The sequence below is a fragment of the Eschscholzia californica genome, unplaced genomic scaffold (genome assembly GCF_041429995.1).
Source record: "Eschscholzia californica isolate CP2 unplaced genomic scaffold, dmEscCali1.0.p SCAF_1, whole genome shotgun sequence".
Classification (NCBI taxonomy): domain Eukaryota; kingdom Viridiplantae; phylum Streptophyta; class Magnoliopsida; order Ranunculales; family Papaveraceae; genus Eschscholzia; species Eschscholzia californica.
In genome coordinates, this window is record NW_028238198.1 from 48,592,629 (window position 1) to 48,602,239 (window position 9,611).

At 37.5% G+C, this 9,611-nt stretch overlaps 1 long non-coding RNA gene across 4 annotated transcripts; it reads right to left on the reverse strand.

Moving 5' to 3' along the window:
- Positions 1-4,687: 4,687 nt before the first annotated feature.
- LOC147567304 (uncharacterized) lies at positions 4,688-8,031 on the reverse strand. Of its 4 annotated transcripts, none has more exons than XR_015237636.1 (9): positions 7,718-8,031; positions 7,435-7,629; positions 7,090-7,301; positions 6,444-6,523; positions 6,137-6,325; positions 5,986-6,051; positions 5,802-5,906; positions 5,061-5,248; positions 4,688-4,975 (listed from the first exon to the last, which is right to left on the reverse strand). It is a non-coding gene; the product is annotated as an uncharacterized LOC147567304 (long non-coding RNA). The 4 variants fall into 4 exon arrangements; XR_015237637.1 differs by having other exon boundaries at positions 7,435-7,496; positions 7,718-8,009; XR_015237633.1 differs by having other exon boundaries at positions 5,141-5,248; positions 7,435-7,512; positions 7,718-8,009.
- Between the last annotated feature and the right edge of the window lie 1,580 nt (positions 8,032-9,611).

Sequence of the window (9,611 nt, forward strand, 5' to 3'; positions counted from 1 at the left end):
TGATTTCAGACATGGATTCCATTCTGATCATATGGCTCTAAGCCATGTTTCGGAGTGATTCCGTCACAACTTTTGTGTAGATGGCTCATTTTCTTCTTCAGCCGGATCTCCGTCCTCTGAGACAGATTTATGAGCTTTCAAGGTCTATAAGGGGTGTGAGCAACTTTGAGACGCTCTCAACTCTTTGAGAGTTCTCCTGCGAATCTAATTCATGTGTGGGAGGATCTTCGAGATCTTCCATCTCTACCTCTCTTTCCATGTCTATTGGCTCTGAATAGATAGGAACCGCAATTTCTGATATTTGTACATCACTGTCAGTTTTGTTGCCCAGATCGAATTTCTTCGATATCTAATATTTCTCCCATTTGTCTTCTTGAAATAACTCTTATTTCAAGGAAGACACCACCACGAGCAATAACCACCTTGTTCTCTAATTGTTTGTAGAAGAATCCCCTAATATTTCTTTATCCCGTAAAGAAATATTCTGTCTGATATGTAAACTTGGTTCTCGGAAACCATTTATGTTAATTTCATATCATTACAGCTTTAAGAAAAGACCACTTTGGAACCATTCCAAACCCATACTCTTATGGTGCCTTTTTAGCTTTTGACGGAATATGGTTAGCTCGGAAGAACGACCGTGTTTGAGAATATATATAGAAAGTGTTCGGAATATTGGCTTATACCCATCATCGATCGACTCATGTCTAACATGTTCGATTACTCCCACTGGACTCATCACCTATATGATGCGTTTGTGGAGCAAGGTGAGAAACTATTTCTCAACATCTTTTGATGGTTATCAAATTTCTAACTTCAAATATTCATCATTTCGATCTAATCGAATGACTCATATTTTTGTCAAATGAATTCGGGTTAACTCCTCGTTAGTGTATCAATAGTTTTACACACATCCGTATGTATGAAGACTATTAGTTCACTAGTCATAGCTTCCTTTGAAGTAGGTGACTTCGTCATGTAGTCCTTTTGAGCAAAATTCACATGTGTCGGATGATTCAAAATCATTAGACTTAAACGTCCATACCATTGGATCTTCTTCATGTGTTTTATGTCAATCAGACGCAATGACAAAACGGAGTTGACCGGTTTGAATCCTTTGATTATAGCCTATTGTATCATTGTTAACGTTTAAGTTCTCCCAGAACCAACTTTGTCAATCCAGCACTGATTTAAAACATTCGATGTTTCTAGAAGAACATAATAACGCTTATTAAGTTCTACCTAGATCAATGTCTAAAAGAAGACTTTGATCCAATTTAGCATCCTGAGCAATTACTTGCTTCTGCTCCCTCTTAGACCTTTTTCTCTTTTAGTTAAGTATGTTATTTCCACGAAGGGAATCTACAAAACTTACTAGATTATCTTTGTTAACAAGGATGTAAGAACCGGAATTCCCAATTCCGTTTATTCGTCTTCCAGATACTTAGGGTAGTTTCCTTTAATGTCCTAGCCATTAATTTAGAAACCTTTACGTTGACCCTTCAACCTTTTGAATCATAAGAACTTTTCTTATATTCCTTTGGCAACGGAATCTTAAGAACATGCTTCTTAGACTCAATGTTCCTCGATGTTCTTTTCAAGACGACTTTCTTAGAGGGGCTGTCCTCTCCATTCACGACATCTAGTGGAACTCTTCCTTAAGTTGTCGAATGGTTGTGCATGCATCCATATTATTAATCCTTCGAGAGAGAAGAATTTTATGGATGTTCACGAAAGACTTTGTGGATAATCATATCTTCAGTCGTTTGAAGTGGTAGTGAACATCGGGAATGAGATATTCTCGAACGTTTCCTTTGTTACGAATTCGCGAGCGTTTCTCGGATTCTTTACCAATCGTGAAAATAATTTTCGTTTAATTCCTTCTGAAGGAATGAACGAAGGTTGGAAAACTATTTTTCTATTTGTCATATATACTCTACATTAAGCAAAATCCTGAAACTTATTATCATTGCAAAAACACAGTTTTTGCCACATTATTCAAAATCGTCCCCGGTTGAATAATATGATTCCAAGATCCCATTCCTATGAAGTTAAGTGTACTTTGGCACTGCCCTTAACTCCACCCTCCTGGGTGAGTAACTCTTTACTAATCATACTCCTATGACTCTTGGTTGATGAATAACACTTATGTGTTAAATTCATCATTTTGCCTCGAAATCCAAAACCCTTTTGCCGACTCGTTGAGAATAACCATTTAGACGCGTAGACCTCTTCATAGATCTACCCGTATTGTCCCGAGGTAAAAGATGGCACCCTACTTTGGCATGACCCACCATCGATGAACAAGAGCGCAACAGGTGTCTTAATCTGGGTAGGCATTATTAAAAAAAAAAATTGGGGACTTTTACGTAATTTATCAAGTTACGTTATTGTGAATTCTAGCATAACTAACTGTGATTTATTACGTAAAGATTTATGTGGGTTTGCGTAATGATTTCTTAAATCTTTAGTATTACTCCTAAAAGATCTCATCTTTTAGGTTATTTCTTGTTCGCCTAAGGTTCGTTTGGATTCATATCCTTGAACCACCATTGAGTACTCCCACTCGAATCATGATCCCATCATTCGATTCGTAAATGGTTTCTTAAGACCCTATACTCTAAGTATTATTCGGGCACATCACACTTGTGCTTAGAGAATTGTTTACCTATCTAAAGGTATACTTATCTACGCAATCACACACATATAAATATACATACAGAAATATGACAATCATATAAGATAAAGTATGTATCCTAGATTCGTTTCTAGGTTTGCTACGTTTCGTATAGCTATTTGTGGGAAAGTCTGACATCTCTATGTCTAACGTGAATTCTAAGTCTATTTTCATGAAATACGGACTAATGGCACGTCATGTTTCTTCCTTAACGATTTCTAAAATCGCTTTAAGGAAAAACTCTGTTTGGATTATCGCATAATCCGGGTCAATTTCAGAAAAATCTAGTTGGAATCGGAAGAAGAAAAGTCAAAACCTCCCACTCAAGTCAAGGCCCAAAAAGCCTGAGTCAAACTCTAAAGACTTAAGTCAAACTTGGTCAAACACCCGCGGACCAGTCTCGGTTTGACCCAAAACTTGGCTCGGACAAGTGTTTAGCATTGGCCGGACCGAGAAAATATGTTCCAAACATGTCGGGTACCCCGGTTTGGACGCATCCTGACCCTAGGTCAGACATGTCCCTTGGCCACAGACGTGTCCTAGACGCGTCTTGGTGCATCAGACGCGTCCCAGACGCATCTGGACGGTCAGACTATGTCTCGGCCTAAGGCCGAGACCTTCTGGAACGTCCGAGACCTTCTCGGACTCCCAGTCGCATATGGACTGGGATTCCGAACGCGTCCCAGACGCGTCTGGGATGTCCGAGACCTAGTCTCGGATTCCTCGTCCCACTCTGAATCCGTCTCGGTCCTAGACCGAGACGGACTGGGATTCCAGACGCGTCTTGCACGCGTTTGGGCGTCCGAGACTTCATGTCTCGGACTCCCAGTAGGACTCGGACTGGGACTATCCCAGTCCGGTCTTTCCACATCTCGGGACTCTGTCTCCCGAGATGTCCGGACTGGCCAGACACGTCCTGGACGCGTCCTGGCTGGTCCGGACCGGCAGTTTCCATTTTTCAAAAATAGAAACTGCCATCCGAGCTGCTGTCTTCTTCCTTTCTCAACCCCTAGGTGCTGTTTTTAGGGTTTTCTTGGCTAAAAACTGCTGTTTTCACCATGAAAACTGTTGTTTTTGCTCAGAAAAGTGCTGTTTTCACCTAGAAAACTGCTATTTTCATCCAGAAATTGTTGTTTGCAACCAGAATACTGCTGTTGGCACCCAGATATTGCTGTTTGGACCCCAAAAACTGCTGTTTGGACCCAAAAAACTGCTGTTTGGACCCAAAAAGCTGCTGTTTTTGTGATATTCAATCACTAAAAAGTCAGATTTTTGAAACTTCTTTCAAAAATCTAGAACCCTTAATCATCTTTTCAAAAACTATTTTCAAAAACTCGAAGATTTAAGGTTTTTATGCATTGAAACCCTTTCAATTTCTATCCAATTACGTCTAAATCTAATTTAAACTAATCAATTTCATGTCTAAATCCATATCTAAACATAAAATCATCTAATCAATCAAGTTCGAATCTAATTCGACTAGTCAGAGATAGTTTCATGCAATCGGCTCGTGATGCCACTGTTGGAATATGTGTGTATCTAATACACCTAATTGTCTAGTCATTACAAAAAACTTGGCCATTAGGGACAGCAAAAAATCGTCCCCAAAACGGAAAAACTGTCCCTAAAAATGTATTGGGGACGATTTTTGTCTGTCGCAGAAAGTGGCGTCCCAACTAGTATTTGGGACAGCTGTCGGGACGGATAGCTTCTGCCCCCAATACTCCATTTGGGACGATTTGCATCTGTCCCTATAACAATGCTTATTAGGGACAGTGATTAACTGTCCTTAAAAGTTCGACTTAAGTTTTCTCCAGCTAGCTTTTGGGACAATTGACATCTGTCCCTAAAAGTTTAAGTAAAATTCTCTCCAATTGGTAAAATGTCCTCCCAACAAATTTGCTGGAAATTTTTTCTGGCTCGCATTTGGTAAAGTTAATAACAATACCTCAAAATATTACAGAATTTGATTCGAATGTTAATTTATAATGGAAATTATCTGTACGCTTCTACTTAGAATGAGGTCAAACATCGATAATCAACATATTTTGTCCATACAAAGAGATAATGTATTCTATTTGTAGCTATTGTCAATCAAAACATTTAGAGTATTTAACAAATATTAACAAAATAACATCCAAGATGTGTGCAACCAAACCGGTAACCGGTCAGACAGACCAAATCGCATTTGTTATAAAAAAGAAACTTGCGCACACTATCATTTTCATATCTATCGATCTCATTGAAGCACTGCTCGACATGGTTGAAACTCTCCATCGCAGTAGCATCATAGGCAATCTGCAATATCTCAAATATCAGTACGTGTCTGATAATAAAAAAAATCAAAAAAATATAATGCAAGTAGTAAATCATGTCAACTTACAACTCTGACATAGCAGCTACCCTTGGACATCTAAATAATCCAGAATGAAAAAGTAGAGGAACTGAAGTATTGGTACGTGCCAAGACAGGCTTGTTGCTTTCAACAAGCAATTTGATATAGCCTTTACACAGTCAGATATGCTAATAGGAGCTTTTCCAAAATTAAATAGAGCTGGCAAGGTAGATGTTCTGCACACAAGAACATAATTATACGCATAAGAATAAAGATTAAAGCCCTCACCTAAATAAATTTTCCTAAATGATGTGTCTCAATAAATTCTCTGGAACATAAATCTCTCCCAACAAGAAAGTGGTCCAAACATGAACTGGTAGAAAATGATGGTATAAAGGTAGTAATTAAACACCCGCATAATTCGCCTACTCAGTCTAATCAAATAAATTTCTTCACATTTCATGGGCTCATGGTATATAACATTTAAACAATCAAAATCATATTCTAAAATCTAAATTACCTTTTTTCACGCAATTTTGCATAAGAACGTATCAATATTGGCCTATGGCCGACATATGCACAAAAGATATGGTAGGAAATATAGAAAAAAAACAGACATGGTTGTCATTATGAACAAAAGATAAAAAATCATACTCTTGGCTCGAAAAGGATGATAGAATTAGGGTCTTTTATCGATGCTAATAACAATCCTTTTGCTTGTTTTGGACTTCGAGGAAAAACCGCCTATTAAAAGAAAAGTTATGAGGCTTATGTAACACGGGAGTAAACCTTGTTTTTCTAATCCGGGAACATGACAGAAGAATGCTTCTAGTGATTATGAGTGATAATACCCACCATGTGCCACAGCACCATAAGGAGATCTTAGAGTGAAACCTGATATTTATCATATATTAGCATACACATCTATGAATGAAATCAAGAAATGAAGTTTGAATGAAGTGGAGAACTGGACCTCCATAATTGAACTGATTCCCACTCCTATATCTGAAATTCTGAATTTGGCAGCTTCATTCACAATCTACAGGATAACAATATTCCAATAAAATAAAAAAATTGTGTAGCTATGAGAGAGATAACTATAAAAGGAATACAGAGTTACAAACCTGATCGAAAGCCGGAAATATATAACCTGCAAACTAAATTTCAGCAATAGCCCGAATCCCCTATAACATTAAAAGTTAAAAATAAAATAAGATGAAGGCACAAATCAATAAATCATAAAAGATATTGAAGCTTGGGTTTTCAATTCATATGCACAATTGCTGCCAGACCAATGCCGAATTCAACGAACCCTGCATAAGAAGTTGTAATACTCTTAGATTTTCTTATGGGATGTCCTTTTCTTCATCTTATAGAATAAGGAAAAGAGAACTAGTATTGAAAATGGAAGCTTATGAGGTAACAAATAACGTGCTCGTATAGACGGGTGTTGCTACCAAATCGATCAGCCAATCTTGTTGTGTACTGGAAAACCCCACCAAAACCCACATCTTCGCCAAACAGGTAAATAACAAAGTTCACAGTTTATAAATATTCAATAACTAATAACTAATAAGTTTAATACCTAGTAGTAATATAGTCATCATCTTCAATTTCCATAATGATTAATAGTTCAATAAAATAAGTAGTATACTATTTGGATTTAAAGTTTACAAATAAATTAGAAGGTGTTGTCTCGGGTCTCAGCCGAGATAGCCGAGAAACTCGGCCAAACCCTAACTCGGAATCTCGGCCGAGTCTCGTCTCGGGGGAGGGCCGAGACCAACTACATAGGAATATACATCTATTTACATAAATTTTTTATGGGTTCTTCTGAAGAACTTCACCAAAGAAAAATAGATAAATTCAGCTCCAAGAAAAAAACGTTAAAACAATCCAACCTTTTTCTCTCTATTATTCTTTAAACACAAAAGGTTCCTAATGGGTTATTGTCTTTTAAATCTATGATAAAGAAAACCCTTTAGCCCTAAATTCAGCTATCTCAAAATTCAGAAGTACTTAAAAATCGAAGCTTTCTATCTCCAACTCCTCAAAAAGAAGAAATTTAGATACTTACGGGCTTAAGCAAGTGTGACCCCAATGTATAATGAAATCGTGATCAACTTGTAAAGCTCCAACTTCATCCGCACAACAACTTCCATATGTAGTATCCACCATTACATACAATCCAACATTTGTGGTACCATCTGTTTCCCTACTGATAAAATGAAGTTCTTTTCTCAAATTCCTCATTACACTTATTGAATCCTTCAATAACTCATCTGGAAACTGAATAGAGGGCAGACAGAGAGAGAGATAAAATAGTTGGTTTAGTTCAATTGAAGTTAAAAAAAATCAACTGAATAAGAAAATCTAGGGTTATTACAAAGAAAGGATTTTGTAAGGGTTCTAGGGTATTTACATAACCGAAGAAGAAGATGATGATGATTGATTAACTGCAACGTGGCTCTAGTAAAATTTCCACTGCATAAGAAATCAACTGTGCAGGCAATTACGTATCAGATGCACCCATGGTTAAGATATATTTCCAGTCACAAAAGAACAACAAATCTGGTAATAATCGGAGTAATATAAACTTTGAAACTAAAATAATTTTCTGCAAAACCGAATTAGGGTTTTATGTTATAAACTCTTAATTGTTTCATTTGAAGAAGAAGAAGAAGAGGAGGAGAAGAACAACAAACCTGGTAGTGCAGGAGATGCAAACGATCTGTGATACCGCTAGAAAAACCCTAGAAGAAGAAAACGAACAAATTGCAGAGGACAAAACCCACGCACACGCGAGAGAGATCGAAGATGAAGAAGAGAAACAAACCCTAGGACGAGAAGAAGAAGAAGAAAAATCGTGCCCTAAAATGAAAAGGAGAAGGAAATCGTGCAGTGTGGAGAGATGAGGGAGAAAAAAAAAGAAGGGGGAAACGAATTTGTTTTGCGCGCCATTATTTTTTTTTGGCTCCAATTTTGCGCCATTGCCCATTATTTCTATAAACAACTGCCCAAGAATCAATATATTTGTCCCTATTACAATTTTATCAGGGACAAATATTATAAAATGGTCCCTATTATTAATATATTAGGGACATACGCAAAAATGTGTGTCCATGTTGACCCTTTTTTTTTGTAGTGAGCGTTCTAAGCGGAATCTCAAACATCTATATGTTTAACACTAGATTACCAGGATCGATAAAGCATGAACTAATCAATGAAGTAGAATAGGAAAAATACCTCTATCGCGTTTTTCCCACGAACCTTTCCAATCGCGTGTGAAGATCGAGAGCTCCAATTGTCGCTCCTCTACTTGAGACACCGAGTGTGTTGACTTGATCTCCCTTCCTTTCAGACTGCTAGGACTTAATAGAAAGTTGAGAAGAACTCTTCTTCTTGACTAGATTGATAGAACGGGAGCTTTTTCTCTACAATCCTCTCTTTCCACTAGCTGTATATTGGGAGAGAAAGAGAGCTGTATATTTTTCCTTCCTTAGAAAAATCACAAGAAAAATCCACACCTTATCTATTCTCTAATAATTCTATATATAGAGAAACCCTAATTAGAATCATGTTCAAATTAGGTCTTTCTATTTTCGGGTCACAGAAAAGATAATTACCGAAATACCCTTTTAGGGTATTTTGGCTATCCCCTTTAGTGTGGTCGGCCAGGGCAACCCACTATGGTCTTTACATGGCCGGCCCACTTACCTTGATCGGCCATCATATGGCTGGCCCAAAAACCCCTAACTCCGGGCAGCCCTTTTTAGGCCCGGTTCTTTCTATCTTGTTCCGAATCTCCATTCGAACCTTTTCGACTTATTTAGTTGGATCCAATCCATCTTTAGCCTGTTCCCGTCTAGTCAAGTCTCTCCGATCAAGTTACCACTCTTATGTGTAACCCGTTGTAGGATCCTGTCTATGTTAGCCGCGAGTCACCGAAGTGATCCGACGATCGTAGTTGGCTTCTAGCAAAGCATTAGACCCCTAATTGGACCGCACTAGATGATCTTGACAGTATGGTCATCGTTATCCTAGCTGACAAATTGATCGCATTGCCATCTTGGTCGAAGGACACTCCTTCGGAAGGACATCTCCTTCAGACCGAACGGATACATCCTTCATTATCGTGCTTATCACATTGTATCGATGTATCAATGCCTTTGTAGTGACTATTGTAGTCAATATTCGAAAAAAATATATAATATAATAATAATGATAATAAATATCCACATTTCCCATCAATCTCCATGGATATCCAAATGTCCACGAAACTTCAAAAATCTATTTTTGAAATGTCTGTACAAGTATTATAATAATAATAGTAATAAATATTTAAAATTGTCGATCAATGTCCACAGATATCTGAGGTCCACGAATGTCGAAAAATAGAAATATTTTGACATATCAGTAAGAAAAATTATTTTTCATATGATGAGATAATAGTAACAGTATAATAATAAACATCCGTCGATTGTCCATCAATGCCCACGAAAGTCCAAGAACATATTTTTGAAATATTAATAGGGTTAATTCCGTTTTAGCCCCCGATTTGTGACCAACTGGCCGTTTTGGCCCCTAATTGTGTCCGGC